Genomic DNA, 18192 nt, shown 5'->3' on the forward strand with positions numbered 1-18192 from the left:
CCTGACTCTTTCTTAAAACATTTTCTACAACAAGTCTATTTATTTTGATGTCTCTAACTAAATAATTTTCTCTGCTGCTTAAATAATTGCTTTTTAGTTTCTGTATTTTTTAAAAGATTTTTAAAATTTATTTTTAGAAAGAGGGTAAAGGAGGGAGGGAGGGAGAGAAACATCGATGTGTGAGAGATTCATCCATCGGTTTTCTCTCTCATGCCCCCAACTGGGGACCTGGCCTGCAACCCAGGCATGTGCCCTGACCAGGAATCAAACCAACAACCTTTGGACTGAGCAGGCCTATGCTCAATCCACTAAGCCACACCAGCCAGGGCTTGTTTCTATATTCTTAATTAAAAATTAATCTGCATTCTGTCCTGGAGGAAATTTAATGCCAGAAATCGAGAATATAAATGGTGAATAATAGCAACAGAGGTAGATAAAGTTAATACACACACACATATGTATATATATATGCACATATACACAAATACACATGCACATATTCACATATATAAGTATAAATATTATCTTGTGCCTAGAATCAACCCTTTATCTGTAATCAACCATAAAGAGTATTAAATTTTTATGTGGAGTGAAGGGATGGTGATTTTCTTACCAATGGACCCACGGTCTATTATTGAATGATCATTCTCCTGTAGAGTATTAGTGTGTTTATAGTACTAACTAGGCAAAACTTCCCAGTTGTCACCAACTCTAAGAGCACATTTTATAATTGGCTTGCTTTCACAAAGCACCATTTAAATGTTTATTTTAAAGAACAGCAATTAAACTTTTTGCATAAGTTATTGGTGATTTAACCTGGTATACTTTTGTTTTCTTTGACACACTTATTGAACCAATTAACAGCAAAAATGAAAGATGGCTATATAGTAATTGAAACAAAATAAATCTGTTAGATTTTTAAGAATGCCTGATGGTATTGATTCAGGGCCATTTATTGTTGCCTTAGTCTCATTAATCAATTGTTTCTGACTTGGGCTTCTGCCCCCAGGAAGGTGGCCCTGACAGTGAGTGGGGTGTGGCTGTGCATAGATAATGGGGTTTCTTTTTGGGGTGAAGATACTATTTTGGAATTTTTAGTGGTGATAGTTGTATAACTTTGTTATACTAAAAGCCACTGAATTATGTAAAATTTCATATACTAAATTTTATGGTATGAATGATACAGCAATAAATAAACAGTTGAAGACTTCAAAAAAATCATTTCTGCTTCGTCAGCCATATGGTTAGATTAATATGTATAATGTCATTCTATAAATCTTCAAAATATGAAATAGCTAAAGTTTGCTTCAAAGCTTCTGGTGTTAACTAGAAATTATACTATGGTACATTATCTAACGTAGTCATTTTCTATAAATTTCATTAATTAAACATTGACATAAATTTGTAATCAAGTGGTGATAGCTAAAGTGATTATAATCGATGTGCTTGGTGTACTCTTCAAGAGAGTAGCTAATGTTTTAGATTAGTATTACATCATATACCTTCTTAAGCTTTTCTTGGACAAATGATATAATTTTGTAATTAGAACTAAATGAATATAACCTAGCTTTTGTTGTTGTTTTTCTGTATTAGGTGAGTGGAACCTAATAGTTCTTTGAAAATGTGAGCTGATGGGGGGAACTGAGTATAAATTTTGTGTTTAAGTGACATAAAAACTTAGGACTTTTCTTTTAAATGTTAATTCAGCTGTTGACTAGTGTGATATTTGAGGAACTGCATTGTATCTTTGAAATCAAACACTTTAATTAAAAGATATTTATAAAAGTACAAAGCTCCCAGGAGCTGCTTGTGACAGCTGGCACACCCCCATTTGTCATATCACATGTGGTGTGAGTTTCATGTCCACCACTTTTATCTCTTGATCCATCTTTTCTTTCAAGAAAAAAGCAACAGCTGACTATATAGAAGAAAAAGCTTCCTAAAGTACATTCTAGTAATATTTATTAGCAGCGATCTCCGTGAATTGTAATACATAGTTTAGAAATATACATTTACAACCACTATAAGGCAAATGTTTAACGTTACCAAAGAAATATATTTGGTTCAACATTCAAAGGTTGAGTTGTTAACAAGTGTTTAAATTTATATAAAGAAAGAGCTTCAAAATTAAGATCAAATCCAGGGGACTTTTTTTCTTCATATTAGACTAATAGAAATTTATTTTCTCCCGTTAGTCATTCTGATTATACAGCTCTCTAAAAATCATATATCAATTGAGTTTCCCAAAACATTTGCTGGAACATTAAGAAGGTGGTTTTATGTCCCAGTGACTGCCAACAGGTATGACTGAGGCTGTCTAAAGTTCTCTATTTACTGCATGCCATTGTTTCTGGGAAATAAGGTAGTTGAGGCAGTAAGAGTCTACATAAGCAAGATTACTTGCTATATGCTGGTTGATGTTAACCATGGAAATTAGGTAGAGTCCTTGTCCTCAGAGTTGTTTTCTTTTAATTCAGATGCCCCTTTATTTTTAAAATTTATTCATCATTCAGTTGACAATATTATATTAGTTTAAGGTGTACAAAATAGTGACTAGATATTTAAATACCTTATGCGGTGATTATGCCATAAGTCTAATACCAATCTGACACCATACATAGATTCTACAGTGTTACTGAATATATGCCCTGTGCTGCACTTTACATCCCTGTGACCAGCAATTTGTTCTCTGTATCTGTGAGTTTATATTTTGTTGTTTAGATTCCACATATAAGTAAAATCCGGTGGCATTTGTCTTTGACTTATTTCACTTAGCATAATATCCTCTAGATCCATCTACGATGTCACAACAGCAAGATTTCATTCTTTTTTTATGGCTAATTAATACTCCATTTTATATGGAGTGTTAACCACTATTTTTTTTAATCCTCACCCAAAGATATGTTCATTGACCTTTACAGAGAGAAGGCAGAGAGAGAGAAACATCCACGTGACAGAAACATCAATTGGTTGCCTCCCATACACACTGCCACTGGGGATCAAACCTGCAACCTAGGTATATTCCCTGACTGGGAACCCAACCTGCAACCCCTTGGTGTACCAGTCAATACTCCAACCAGCTAAGCCACCTGTCCAGGGCTATATATAGCACTTTTTCTGTACCCATTTGCCTATTGTGGGTACTTAGGTTGATATCTATTGTAAATAATACTGCAATAAACATAGGGATACATATATCTTTTTGACTTAGTGTTTTGGATTTCTTTAAGTAAACATCCAGAAATGGAATGCTGGGTCATATGATAGTTCTATTTTTAATTTTTTGAGGAATCTCCATTCTGTTTTCCATAGTGGCCACAACAATTTATTCAAAGAGTTGTTCTAAAATACTTAATGTACTCTGTAACTGGTGTGGTTCAGTTGGGTGGGCCTTGTCCCTCAAAGCAAAAGGTCGCTGGTTCAACTCCTGGTTAGGGCACATGACTGGGTTGCAGAGAGGCAACCCGTGTTTCTCTCTTCCCTTTCCCCTCTCTCTAAAAATAAATAAATACAATATTTTTAAAAAATACTAAATGTACTGTGATCCTAAACCATACTATGGAAAAGACTTTGGAATCTTTAGTTCTTATGTATACTTAGGAAGACCCAGATTTTAGCAATTTTATACTCAAATGCTTAAGGTAGTATATTGAACATTTTGAAGTTTTTTCTTTATGTAGTGCATGTTACTTTTTACTGGATGATTGGCTGCAAAATAGTAAAGTTATTTATTTACCCTGGTGTTATATAGGTCCTTCAGACCTTTTATAATCAAAACTCAAGTAATAATTTTTTTAAAGATTTTATTTATTTATTTTTAGAGAGGGGAAGGGAGGGAGAAAGAGAGGGAGAGAAACATCAATGTGTGGTTGCCTCTCCAGCACCCCCTCCTGGGGACCTGGCCTACAACCCAGGCGTGTGCCCTAGACTGGGAATCAAACCAGTGACCCTTTGATTCACAGGCCGGCACTCAACCACTGAGCCACACCAGCCAGGGCAGTAATAATTTTAATGGGGAGTTTTATATAGCATGGCCATCCCTGTTTATTTCTAACTTATAGTATGTGATATTCATACTTACATATTAGTTTATTATTCACACTTAAGTCTTTTGACAATAGTGGCATCAAGTGAATTAAGGTGTAACTTTCAACATTTTTTCATGAGCTCTTTTGATCTTTCCCTACACGTTATGACTTATTTAATGGGTAGCTGCTTGGAAGTGATCCTTATAAGAACTTGACCCAGAATTCCGATTACACTATTTCTAGGTCATCTTAAATGTATCTCCATTTTTTACAATTTTATTGAGGTATAACTGGTATGTAAAAACTGTACCTATTTAATGCATACTTTAATTATAAGAGAAAGTTTATTTAGACAGTTACAGAGGTAGTAGAAGTGAGCCATCTGGGCTGCATAGGCTTAGGGAACAAGTTACAGAAGCCAAAGAAGGGACCTTGGAGCTTAGGAGAGAAAAACAAAGGTAATGTGGGGTCTGGGGGTGGAGTATGTTCCCAAGAGGGAGAAGCACTAAGGCATACAGTTTGATGGATCTGAACATATATATACCCAGGTGTATACCTGTGATACCATCATAATCGAAGTAATATTGTAAATATGTCCCTCACAAAGTTTCCTTGTTCCTTATGTGTGTGAGTGTGTGTGGTCAGAACAGTTACTCGAGATCTACCCTCTTATGGAAATGTTAAGTGCATGCTGCAGAATTATCCACAATAGCCAGGATCAGGAAACAACCCACATGTTCATCAACAAGTGGGTAAGAAAATGTTGTATGTGTTATGTATGTACATACAAGAGAATATTATTCAGCTCTAGAAAAGGAATTTCTACCATTTGCTACATGGATAGACCTGGAAGACATTATTCCAAACGTAATAAGTCAGTCACAGGACAAATGCTACAGGATTCCACTTTTGTGAGATATGTAACATAAGCTAACAGTGCAGAACATAGAAGGGGGTTGCCAAGGCACGGGGGCGGGGGAATTAGGAGTTGCTCAACGTGTACAAAGTTACAGGTGCCGCACATGAACGTGCTCCAGAGATCTGCATGACATGGGACCTGTAGTTAGCAATGACTGTTTAGCCATTAATACCTTTGGAAGCTGAGGTGAATGCTCCATCAAAGAAACTCATATCATTCAGATTTTTGCTAAAAATATTTTTTTTTTACCTTTGATACTTTGTTTTTAAAATTTTTTTCCTAAATGCCATGTCCATCCTTGTTTGTATTTAATTTAGATTATAAATCTGCTAGACTGCACTATGCCCTCAATGGCTGTGATGCCAGGCAGCACTGTGGAGGCCAGGGGAGGCCTCGACCACCAATATGCGGTCTGTGTTCTTGTCACTGCACCACATGTCACCACACAAGAAAGGATTCGAGAGTGAGATGGAAAGATTTAGCAAAGCACTGTAGACTTAAAGCAAAAGTATGCACTTGAGAAGTAAGAGGGCGACCTCAGAGAATGAGGTGCCCCCAGTTGGGTCTGGGTGGAATATTTTGTAAAACGTAGGCAAGGAGGAGGGATAAGGTGGTCCTCGACTTCCAACGCTGGTGGAGTGACTGCCCACACAGCTCATGGTGAGTTCTCTCCAGACAGTGGTTTGTTTTGGGTCCTCCCAGAACAGTCATGGCTATTCGGGAGGTGGAGTGGTCCTGAAACTGTGATGCAAATTTATTATAAAGATATAATGCCCAATTGATCAGTTTTAGGTCAATATGGCTGTCGAATCTGGTTGAGACCAGGATTTTGTTTGTCTCAACTACAGAAATGAGGGAGGGGGAAAGGGGAAGGTTAGGGGGAGCCGGTGGTCTGTAAAAGTCACACCCACAGGGTTCCAGCCAGGACAGAAAAGGGGAAGGGTAGAGCTTGAGGCCTTTGTTCCCTGTTCTAACTTTCCTCCCTCACTTAGCTCTGCATCATACTGGGTGATGGCTGCTTGGTAAATTCTAAGTATCCACTTTTCACTTTTTAAAAAAAGTAATCCTCACCCGAGGATGTTTATTAATTTTTAGAGAGAGAAAGAGAAACATGATTCGTTTGCCTGCCAAATGTGCCCTGACCGGGGGATCAACCCTGAAATCCTGATATGTGCCCTGAACGGAATCGAACCCGCAGCCTCTTGTACACAGAAGACGCTCCATCCAACTGAGCCACCCCAACAGGGCCCCTTTTCTTTCATGAGTTGTTACAGCAACATTCTAAATTGCTACTTTTAGCTCTTCTAAAAAAAGTTCCATTTTAACTATAAAGGATATGCAAAGGTAAAGATATAGATCTCCTTTGGATTTGTGATGCAATCATCGTTTACAGGAAAAAAAAGTATATATTATGTGAAACCATAGTCTTTAAATAGACTTACCCCTCACCTCCCTGAGATACCATTTTAGCTGAGTATCACCGCCTGGGGAAGCCGGCCCTGGGTGAGGTTATGCAATGACTGCAGACTGCATTCCGAATGCACGAGATAAAGCCATATGCCAAGTCCTCCCTTTATAGGGGTGTGGTTAGCCTAGAATAAGTACATTCTGTGAACTATCTCAAATGAAATTGCTGAACTTTCTGTTCCAAAGTTGCTTAAATTCTGGGGAATTTGAGTTTTCCCTTCTAAGGCTTCAGAAGAAAACTCTCCCTTAGAACATGCAGAGCCACAAGGTGTGTGACAGAGGGGAAAGCACTGGACTAGGATCAGGGGACCTTAAATTGTAAATACTTCAGAATATTGAGGCTCAAAGAGATAATCAGTTGACGTGGGTTTAATTTACATAGATTGGAAGAAATGAGTCTGAGTTCAGCTCAATACCCCCAAATAATAATGAACTCTGGTGCGGGATGCGCCCTTGGCATACTGTAAAACTTGTGCTTCGACACCACAGAGGAAGAGGATCTTGATAAAGCTACATACACCAACTTTGGTTTGGAAAGACAGAGTTAGACAATATTTTATATCAACTGAAACCTTTTTCTATTTCTGAAATGTGGGCCAGAAGCTGAGCTAAATCCCTAATGCTTAATAAGTTTAGCTTTCATTTTTTTGTATACTTAAGATTTTAAAGATCTCAATAAATATCTTAACACAATAGCTAGTTGACTATAAGCTTTGAATATCTGTATTTATAGAAACATTGTAACACTTTACTTGGAAGAGCACTCAGTAAATACATTCATTACATTTGACAGGATTTGCTGACTCACTTGATCCCTTCTGCACGAAACTTAAACGTTATTTCTATGAAGCACCACAAAGCTGTAATTGTGTCCCACAGCACATTTTCCACTCCTACATTCAAATCTGGATTTCTGCTCACGAACTCCTCTAACATTTTATACCTATTTTCCCAAGACAACTTGCCCAAGTCAGATTTATGAGGATCGGCTACTTCCCCTCACCTCTTTTTTTCTCCCAAGAGTTATTAGTATTTATGATTGTAGTTTTATATTAATAATTGTTAATCATTTGACTTGTTTTTGATATTGTACATATATCATTGCAGATCAAAGATAACACTAAAGAACAAATATTTCACCCTTTTTATGTATTTATTTTTTACTTGCTACTTTTTGTTAAGGCAAAAAAATTTTATTGTATTTTTTAAATTTCATCCTTTTTAAAAACCTAGAAGCCCTTGCTGTAGTTGAAGACCCTCAGAAGAAAAAGTCTCTGGGAGTAATAATAGCTAACGCCGACTGCCATGTGCCAGGCAGTGTTCTGGACACTTCACATGTATTCACTCATTTTGTCCTCACAAAAACCACGTGCGGCTATAGTTGTCCTTATGAGGAAATGGGAGTCTGAGAATGTAACTGACTCACCAGGGCTACTCAGCTCACAAGTGGCAAAGGAGGCGACCTGACTCCAGAGTCTGTGCTCTTAACCATTAAGCTATATTCCTGTCCCAGAGATGGAGATGGGGCAATCTAAGCAGAATCTGACCTTTGAAAATGGCATTTAGTTAAATAGGCAATACTACCATCCTTGACAGTAATATGAATTTTGTAATCCTTCAAATAATCTGTTTTATTCTTTCAGAATATGTGCCTAATATTTTTCTTTTGTATTATACATATTAAATGTTATGTGAATGTTTTGTTCATTTCTATGAAATTTCAATCATTTCTAAGACCTATATTATATCTGACATGATTATACCTATTTTATGTATATATACTTTTAACAATGTTTCTTTGCTAGTACAGCATCATGCAAAATTATTCCCATAGTGCTGTGCCTTCCCAGTTATAGGTGGAGCAAGAAAACAAAAAGTTCCATTTAATATTAATTTTGCTAGACCTGACTGGTGTGGTTCATTTGCTTGGAGCATCATCCCTTAGACCAAAAGGTTGGAAGTTCAATTCCCTATCAGGGCACATACCCAGGTTGTGGGTTTGATCCCTGGGTGGGATATGTACAAGAAGGCAACCAATCGATGTCTGTCTGTCTGTCTGTCTCTCCCCACCCCACACACTTTCTCTCTAAAAACAATGAAAAAAAATGTCCTTGGGGGAGTATAAAAATAAAATTAAATTAATTTTGCTAAATATAGCAAGAAATCAAAGGTGTTTCTGCTTATATTTTTCCTTAACTATGGAGGTTTTGGTAGATACCAAAATCTCTTTTGCATTAAAATAGGCCAGATCAGGTCTAATCCATGGCTAAATTATCATCTACCAGTACCCTAATGCATATAAGCAAAATTAAGAAAATTGATGCTACAGTCTGGGGAAAGGCTCCTGTGTTGCTGAACCTGCACAGCAGTGGGTGCAGCCCCGTACCAGGCAGCCCTACCCTGACCCACAGTAAATCCCTAGGAGAGTATTGCCTGGGTTTTGAATTTGCAGTAACAGGTGTGAATGTTCTAGCAGCAGTTTGATGATCATGTATGATACTGCAAACAAGAGAAAAAGAAAAACTGATGCTAAAATAATTCTAATAAGCCTTGTCTTAAGTTAAAAAAGGGAACCGAAACAATTATGCTGCTATTATAGCCAAAGTAGTTTTTTTACTGCAATTTAATGAGTCTCATTATACATTCTTTGTGTATGTGAGAGGTATTCATTATTTAACTATAACCATGGGCAGAAAACCTGTAAGAAGAGTGACACGGAAAGCCCTTTCCTCATTGATTGTATCTGTGTACTGAAGGCCACAAAATGAAAACAAAACTTCTAATCTGAAGGTAAAGTTAAGGAATGATACTGGCTTCCTTTTCAGTCTTAATTCCTTAAATTTGAGGCTTGCACTCTGCCTGTATACTCCATCCCCCCTACCCCCCCCCCCACACACCCCATAGTATCCTTAGAATGAACAAGAGGCTAATTTTCCTGGGAAATTTACTGCCAAGGATACAGGTTTCATGAGTGAGAATCAGTTTCACAAAAGGCTGCCTCCTTCAATCATGGGAAGCTTAAGGGTGAGGAATAAATGCTTACATTTTCTGCATCTTCCCCCAAAAGTGAGTTTGGAGACTAAATTCTGAAGTTAAAACTTTTCAAGCTTCCATTTCTTGCCCTCCCCTCTTTCCTCTGGACACTGTTTACTGGTGTGGTAGGGTTAGGGACACAAAGATCAGTCAGACTTGGCTCTGCACCCCAGCAGTTCCCAGCTTTGGCAGAGTGTAGTAGGCTCAGTGGTGGAGACTCAAACACAGGACTTGATGGGCTCACAGAGGAAGAACATCTAAAGTGGGAAAGGAGACCATGAAGGAAAGATTCACAGAATATCCCAAGTCGAAGGTGGTGAGTAGGAGTTAGCTAGTTGAGGAATGGCACTCCAGGCAAAGTCACCAGTGAGTCTGAAGGCATTGTGGATGAAGCTAAAGGTACTCTGTGGAAAGTGACAGGAGATTTATGTGAGGGGCCAGATAATGAAAGATTTTGTAAGCTTTGAGAATAATATTCCAAGTCCTTAAATTTAAGTAAATAGGTCATAAGGGTGGAGCCATCATAAGTGGGATTAGTGGCCTTATAAAAGAGACTCTAGACAGCTCTCTTGCCCCTTATGCTATGTGAGGACACAGGAAGAAAGCCATCTGTGACCAAGGAAGCAGGCTCCCACCAGATGCTGAATCTGCCAAACCCTTATTTTGGAATTCCAGGCTCCGAAACTGTGAGATACAAATGTTTGTTGTTTAAACCACCCTTTCTATGGTATTTTTGTTATAGCAGCCTGAATGGCCTAGTAAAAGGTAAACAACCCAAATGCCCATCAACTGAGAAATAGAAAAAAATGGCATCATAAATGCAGTGTATCCACACAATGGAACATTATTTGGTAATAAAAAGAAATGAAGTGCTGATACATGCTACAACATGGGTGAACCTTGAAAACATGCTAAGTGAATGAAGACAGTCACAAATGACCACATTGTATGATCCCATTTATATGAAACATCCAGAACAGGAAAACAAATAGAGACAGAAAATATATTATTGGTCCATGGGGGTGGGAGTGGGTGGGAAGTTGGGGAAGTGACAGTTAAGAGGAATAAGAAAGATAATCTAAATTTGATTATGGTGATGGACACACAACACTATAAATATACTAAAAGCCATTGAATTTTACACTTTAAATGGATGAATTATATCTCAATGAAGTTGTCAAAAAAATTAGTGAAGTTAAAAAAAAAAAACAACTATTTTATTATGCTCACAACTTTGGGAGTCAAGAACCCCGGCAGGGCACAGCAGGAACAGTTCAGACCTACTCCACGTGCTGCATGCATTCTGAGCTGGAGTGACTCGACTAGCGGGAGCTGTCTGGTATGGCTCAACCCAGTCGGTCACAGGCGTGCGTGTACTCGAACCAACTTGTACCCACTTCCGGGAAAGCCACCTGGGTTCTGCCTTCCGTGGCACAACCTGATAGCTGCAGTTGGTCACGGCAGATATATTTACACCATGGAAATTGGAAAAAGCTACAAATCAAGATTTCCTGATTTGAGTGTTAGAACAAGGCACAAAGAAAAAAATGAAACCGTGGATTCGGAAGCCTCGCGAAAAGAAGCCTGTAGTTTTCTGCTTTCTTGTTTTTGTTTTCAACTGAGATTTTAACAGGAGGAATAAATTGTTAATATGAATGAGATGTTAATAATATGGCAGACTGAAAGTGAAGACTCCAACACTCTCATGCTAAAGCCAGGCAGCCCTCTGCAGGCCTGCGTCTCAGGTTTTCCATGTGACTCTCACCACGTGACCTGCCCTTTCAGAAAAATAAAGGGTGGCTGCTTAGGCTGAGAGCACCACAGACTGTGACAGCCCAGGAGTCTGTCATTCACCCTTCCAGGGCAGCAATTACAAGTTCAACTACTTTAAATATCAAGTTTTACAATACGAGGGGCACATGAAATCAGTACAGTTAGGGTCCCTTTGATAACCCTTTTGTCCACGTTGAGGATGAAATCTTTTGGGTTGATCTTTTCAGAAGTTCCTACTACTTCACTTTCTCCCTCTGTTTCAACACAAAAATTTGGGAGAATAGAAATTGTGAGTTAAATTTTCAAGCCTGTTTTGGCCAACAGAGTGCTATGAATATAAACACAGAGATTTAAAACCGTAACTTTATTGAAAAGACTGTAATAAGTACCAGCTGCGTGCAAGGTCTTGCGGGCTTTGTAAGGAGGTGCACACATGAAAAAAAGTGAAATAAGTGGCATAAAGCATGTGGAGGGAGGAGTGTGGTTGTGTGTGTTGTTTTTGCTTACGTCTTTGTTTTTTGGTGGGTAGTTGGATCCAGGTGGATTATTTCAGGCTGAAGGAATCTGGGAAAGAAGTTCTCTGTACTCAAATAGCAACTTCAAATAATATAGATCAGCAATTTTCAACCTTTCTCATTTCATGGCACACATAAACTAACTGCTCAAATTCTGTGGCACCCCAAAAAACGTATTTTTGGCCAATCTAACAAGAAAATAAGTATTTTTTTAATTGTAAAAAATATCTTTATTGACTTTGATAGATAGAGGAAGGGAGGGAGAGAGAGAAACATCAATATGAGAGAGAAACATTGACTGGTTGCCTCCTGCATGAACCCCGACCAGGATCAAACCTGCAACCTTTTGGTGTATGGGATGACACTGCAACCAGCTGAGCTGACTGGCCATGGCTAAAAACAATGGGTACAATTTTGATTCATTCACATTAGACGGCTATTTTTGTGTTGGTTGTTGTTATTTTTTAATTTGACAATCTGAGGGAAAGAGGTCAGTGCCCCTGACTAAGCAGTCAAGTGTTCAATGTTTGAAAAATTCCTGCCGCACACCAGTTGAAAATTGCTGGTATAGATCAAATACCAAATGTGTTCAAATAGTTTATAAACTTATTCTGGGTAGAATTTTTTTATCTTTGTCTTCTAATTGGAATAGTTTTATTCACTAATAAACTATTAGTAGACCAAACTGCTGTGTTCTCCCTATTTTACAGTCGGTTGGGATCAGATAGGCTTCATAAAGATAAGGAGTGAAAGCACTCCCACCAATGGTAGAAACGTGAAAGCCCACCCAGCCCTCTTCAGTCTGGCTCAGAATCTGTCAGATTTCACCACGTCAACTTGCTGCTGCTAGTGACCTAATTGGACCTTCCTTGTACCTTAATATGGTTTTAATAAATTTATAAAACACTATAGGCTACTATTTTGGGTGGTAAAATTTCATGAATCTATTTGACAGGTTGTATGAGGCAGGAGTATAACAAAATTATTGTTTTCTCCCTTATCTTTTATAACAAATAGCTAGTGGGATCTATCTTTCCAACATACAAGAAAATCAAGTCATTTCCTCATTTAAAATACTTCAGTAGTGGTGTATCACCTCAGGATAAAGTACCTTGGCTTGCTGGGCCTTTCATGTTCTTGGCTTTGCTTTCCTCTCCAGCCTCATCTCATCTTGACATCACACACACACACACACACACACACACACACACCCTGGTTGCCAGTGTACTTACTCTTCACCCACTTTGCCTGACACACCCTGCAATTTCAATTCCAAGCTTTCAAACTTGCTGTTCCTTCTGCCAAGAACACTCCTCCCTGCCTCTCTGCCTTTCCTCCCAACTACCCTCCTCACCTCCTACTAAAATAACTCTTTCTTGAATCTTCGAGTCTTAGCATATTCCTCACTTCTAATTTTTGTGTATGTCAGGTGTGTCATGTTTGTGCTCTGAGGTGCCCTGCACTCCCCATCATAGTCATGATTATAATTGATTATACATGAGTATAATTGGCTATACTGCATCTTACCTATATCACGGTAGCTTCTGAGGTAGGGATCAGTCTGTTTAACTCACCATCGTATCCCCAGCTCGCAGTACTGTGCATCCTAAATAAGAAGTGTTCAATACAAGTTTGTTGAATAAATGAGCAAACAAAGGAACAAAGGGCTACTGAGTGCTTTTACTCAATCAGAATATTCAGATAAGACCAAGATACCTGTAATTATCGGTCTCTCATTCTTCTTCACTGTAGCCACCAACTGGTGTCTGTTTTTCTGTGGAGGGAAGATTCATTCAGTAATAGAGCTCCTGTAACAGGACCCTGTCATGCTGTCGGTGAGCACATCTGCAAACCCTCTGTTACTACCGCTGGGGTTCGCTGCCTTACACATGGGTCATTAACTGGAAGACTGCATATTTTGTGGCAGAACAAATGTAACAAATAGACAATAATTGTTACAATGAGACACTCAGCACAATACCTTTCACAGTTTCATTGTATGATAAGTGCGAACTGATAATCCTGATAAAACCCAGAGGACCTCTAGCAGCTCATCAGGATCTCTACTAGTAGGTTTGCCATGAAGTTCGACTCCCCTACCACATTGGTTTCTTTCTGACCTGTTCCCAGAGATGGGTGTGAATAGAGGGCTTGTTCAGTGACTATTGCCAACACTGTCCAGCTCTGTTCAGGGATTTCCCTGTCAGCTTCTTGGCCTTTTTCTGCCTCACCTCACTCCTATCATCTACCAACGCAAAATCATAAAGTGTTTGGGAAATGGAAATTTGTTCTCACAGAAAAAAATTAGGGACCTTTGAGAACCAGAGCTGGGTAAGCCTGGGATACAGGAATTGAATTGCTCTATTGGAAAGAGAGTTGCAGAAGATTCTTTATATGAAAATTGTTCATATTCACTTTAATTGAATGGGTTAGAGCAATCCGGCTAGAAGAACAATGATTAATGCTGTTTGTCAATTACTGTTACTACTTTTCTGTCTGGTATCAGGACATGCGCCTCTCACTGCTGTAAGACTAATTTATTTATTTATTGTTTTTTAAAAAGATTTTATTTATTTATTTTTAAGACAGAGGGGATGGGAGGGAAAAAGGGAGGGAGAGAAACATCAATGTGTGGTTGCCTCTTGCGCGCCCTCAACTGGGGAGCTGGCCTGCAACCCAGGCATGTCACCTGACTGGGAATTGAACTGGTGACCCTTTGGTTCCCAGGCTGGCACTCAATCCACTGAACCACACCAGCCAGAGCAGACTAATTTATTTTGTCTTAGAAAAGCATGCTGGGAAGAGAGAACCAAGATGGAGGTGTAGGTAGACACTCTGCACCTCCTCACACAACCAAAAGGACAACAATTTAAAAGCAAAAAAACAACCAGAACTGACAGAAAATCGAACCACACGGAAGTCCGACAACCAAGGAGATAAAGAAGAAACATTCTTCCAGACTGGCAGAAGGGGCAGAGACGGGCAGCCGGGGCGCACAGGACTTGGGGCACACAGCAGGATCCAGAGACGTGGTGGATTGTGGGACGAACAGGGCAGGCAGTGCGACCGCTAGCAGACCCCCCGGCCCCACATTCGAGCACAGATAAACCAGGAGGAACGGTAGGGGAGCGAAACAGACCACGCAACCCAGGGCTCCAGCTTGGGGAAATAAAGCCTCAAACCTCTGATTGAAAACACCCATGTGGGTTGAGGCGGCAGCAGGAGAAACTCCCAGCCTCACAGGAGAGTTTGTTGGAGAGACCCACAGGGGCCTAGAGTGTGCACAAGCCCATCCACACGGGGATCAGCACTAGAGGGGCCCAGTTTGATCATGGGTAGCGGAGGGAGAGACTCAAACCAGGCAGAGAGCTGAGCAAGCGCCATTGCTCCCCCCACGTACAGCGTCACAGCTCAGGGACCAGCGTTACCCTGCCCTGGTGAACACCTAAGGGTCTGCCCCTTACTACGTAACAGGCATGCCAAAACAAAACAAAACAAAACAAAACAAAAAAGGCCCAAATGAAAGAACAGATCAAAGCTCCAGAAATAAGCAGCGAACAGATAGTCAACCTAACAGATGCACGGTTTAAAACACTGATAATTAAGATGCTCACAGAATTGGTTGAATTTGGTCACAAATTAGATGAAAAAATGAAGGCTATGCTAAGAGAGACAAAGGAAAATGTACAGGGAATCAATAGTGAGGCGAAGGAAACTGGGACTCAAATCAACGCTGTGGACCAGAAGGAAGAAAGAAACATCCAACCAGAAAAGAATGAAGAAACAACAATTCGGAAAAATGAGGAGAGGCTTAGGAACCTCCAGGACATCTTGAAATGTTCCAATATCCGAATTATAGGGGTGCCAGAAAGAGAAGAGGAAGAACAAAAAATTGAAATTTTATTTGAACAAATAATGAAGGAGAACTTCCCTAATCTGGCAAAGGAAATAGACTTCCAGGAAGTCCAGAAAGCTCAGAGAGTCCCAAAGAAGCTGGACCCAAGGAGGAACACACCAAGGCACATCATAATTACATTACCTAAGATTAAAGATAAGGAGAGAATCTTAGAAGCAGCAAGAAATAAGGACACAGTTACCTACAAAGGAGTTCTCATAAGACTGTCAGCTGAATTCTCAAAAGAGACCTTACAGGCAAGAAGGGACTGGCAAGAAGTGTTACAAGTCATGAAAGGCCAGGACCTACATCCAAGATTGCTGTATCCAGCAAAGCTTTCATTTAGAATGGAAGGGCAGATAAAGTGCTTTTCAGATAAGGTCAAGTTAAAGGAGTTCATCATCACCAAGCCATTATTATATGAAATGTTAAAGGGATTTATCTAAGAAAAAGAAGATAAAAAATATGAACAGTAAAAATGACAGCAAACTCACACTTACTAACAACCACACCTAAAACAAAAATAAAAGCAAACTAAGCAAACAACTAGAATAGGAACAGAACCACAGAAATGGAGATCACATGGAGGGTTATCAATAGGGGAGGGGGAGAGTGTGGGGAACTGTTCCAACTGTGGGAAATGTGGCTCAGCCCCCACTCGGAAAAGCCAGTGGGGAGCGAGGTTGGCAGGCAGGACCCACATCCATGGACAGGTTCTCCAGTGGGAAATCAGGCCTGCATTGTACCTAGACTGCTATGAGACTTGCTCTTGCTAAAACTCTCTCACCCTGAGACAAGCAAATGTTTACTGAGTATCTTTATCTTCCTAAAATCTGGGCTAGACCTTCCAGGTAGGGAACCTAGCCATTTGGACCACTTCTCCCTTTACGTTGCAAATATCCTCCTTTGATGTATTCAGCGACACCCTCTCCTGTGTCTGCAAAGATAACCACCCAAAACAAACCTTTGCATAGTAAAGGAGGACCTTCTTTGATGTAAGGGGCCTAGAAAAACAATAAAAGCCGGTCAAGGCAAGGGTCAGCGTGCTCCCCTTTTGAGGGAGTGGCTGAGGCGCTAAACCACAACAACGGATCTTGCTGGCTGAGATCTGTGTCAGGAGAGAGGGGTGAAAGGTACAGAGAATAAGTAGCATAAATGATAGGTAGAAAATAGACAGGGGGAGGGTAAGACTAGTATAGGAAATGTAGAAGCCAAAGAACTTATAAGTATGGCCCAAGGACATGAACAATAGGGGGAGAATGTGGGAGGAAGGGGGTGGGCAGAAAGGAGTGAAGGGGGGGAAATGGGACAACTGTAATAGCATAATCAATAAATATATATATATATTTTTAAAAAGCATGGTTTTGAGGGATAAGTTTGGTCAGGGATATAAAATCAGTCCCCCAAATCTTAGATTTCCACAGTTGTTTCTCTTGTGTGGCCTTGAATACTTCACATGTCCTTTTCAGGCCATTAACTTCTTTCTGTGTAATGAACTCCTTGTGTAATTATAGGGGAGTTTATTTCTAAGTGGTACACAAACAAATGAAGAATGGAAGGGACTAGATAAAATTACTTTAAAATAGATAAAACATTTTATTGTAGTGTGTATAATAGAAATACATGTATATTTCACCCTCTCCTGGAATAAATATCTGGTCACAGAAAGCTCATTAAATTGATCCTATTTCTAACTCTGTATTAATCATAACAAGGTCACACTGAAATAATCTAGTGATTAGTCACCATAATACTACTTATATTTATTGGGTGCTTTTCACATGCCTGTAGCTGTGCGGCATGCCCCATTACGTTATCTCACTTAATCTTCATGACAACCCTGTGAGGTAAGTACTCTAATTCCTGCTTTTTCCATAGGAGGAAATTGAGGCTCAGCAAAGTGAACCCACTGGGGCCAAGATCTCACTGTTAGTAATTGCCACAGTCAAGATTCAAACTCTGATTTGACTCCAAAGCCTATGTGTATATTCTTAACCCTTACACTGTTTTAAGTGTTGAGTTGGAGCTGGAGAGAAATTTGTTAGTATCCTGATATATGGACATAACAATTTCTGCTTCTGGAAATTTGCTAATAATAGTCACACAGGAAGCATTCTGCTTAAAAAATAAAGCTCAGCATTATGTTATACTTTGTTTTCTAAGAGCTTACTAGGCTACTTATGTAAAAATGCTTTCTCCTGCGATAAGTCAGTAGCTCTCAAACTCAGTGTATCAGAATCACCTGGGAGCTTGTAAACATGGCACTGCCCAGGGCCCTGTCCCAGACCCACCGAATCAGAATCACTGTGGGCGGGGACCCAGCATCTGATGTTTAATAAGCTTCCCAGGTGATTCTGCCACACACGGGAGTTTAAGAGTCACTGAGGTCTGAGAATGGTAGGAGGGTTTTTAAGGAATGATAACTCTCAGGTTGGTAGATTTTCTTACGACCTCACAGGAAATTTGGGAGCGACTAAATCACAATGCATACATTCCAAACCATCATCCTGTCTAAATTTGTAGAATAATTATCAATTGGCAACATCTGTGATATGACTTAAT

General features: G+C 39.5%; 1 non-coding gene across 1 annotated transcript; it reads left to right on the plus strand.

Moving 5' to 3' along the window:
• Window positions 1-8739: 8739 nt before the first annotated feature.
• LOC112312105 (small Cajal body-specific RNA 16) lies at window positions 8740-8925 on the plus strand. The gene has a single exon (XR_002975550.1). It is a non-coding gene; the product is annotated as a small Cajal body-specific RNA 16 (non-coding RNA).
• The last annotated feature ends 9267 nt before the right edge of the window (window positions 8926-18192 follow it).

This window comes from Desmodus rotundus, chromosome 7, assembly GCF_022682495.2.
Source record: "Desmodus rotundus isolate HL8 chromosome 7, HLdesRot8A.1, whole genome shotgun sequence".
NCBI classification, from domain to species: domain Eukaryota; kingdom Metazoa; phylum Chordata; class Mammalia; order Chiroptera; family Phyllostomidae; genus Desmodus; species Desmodus rotundus.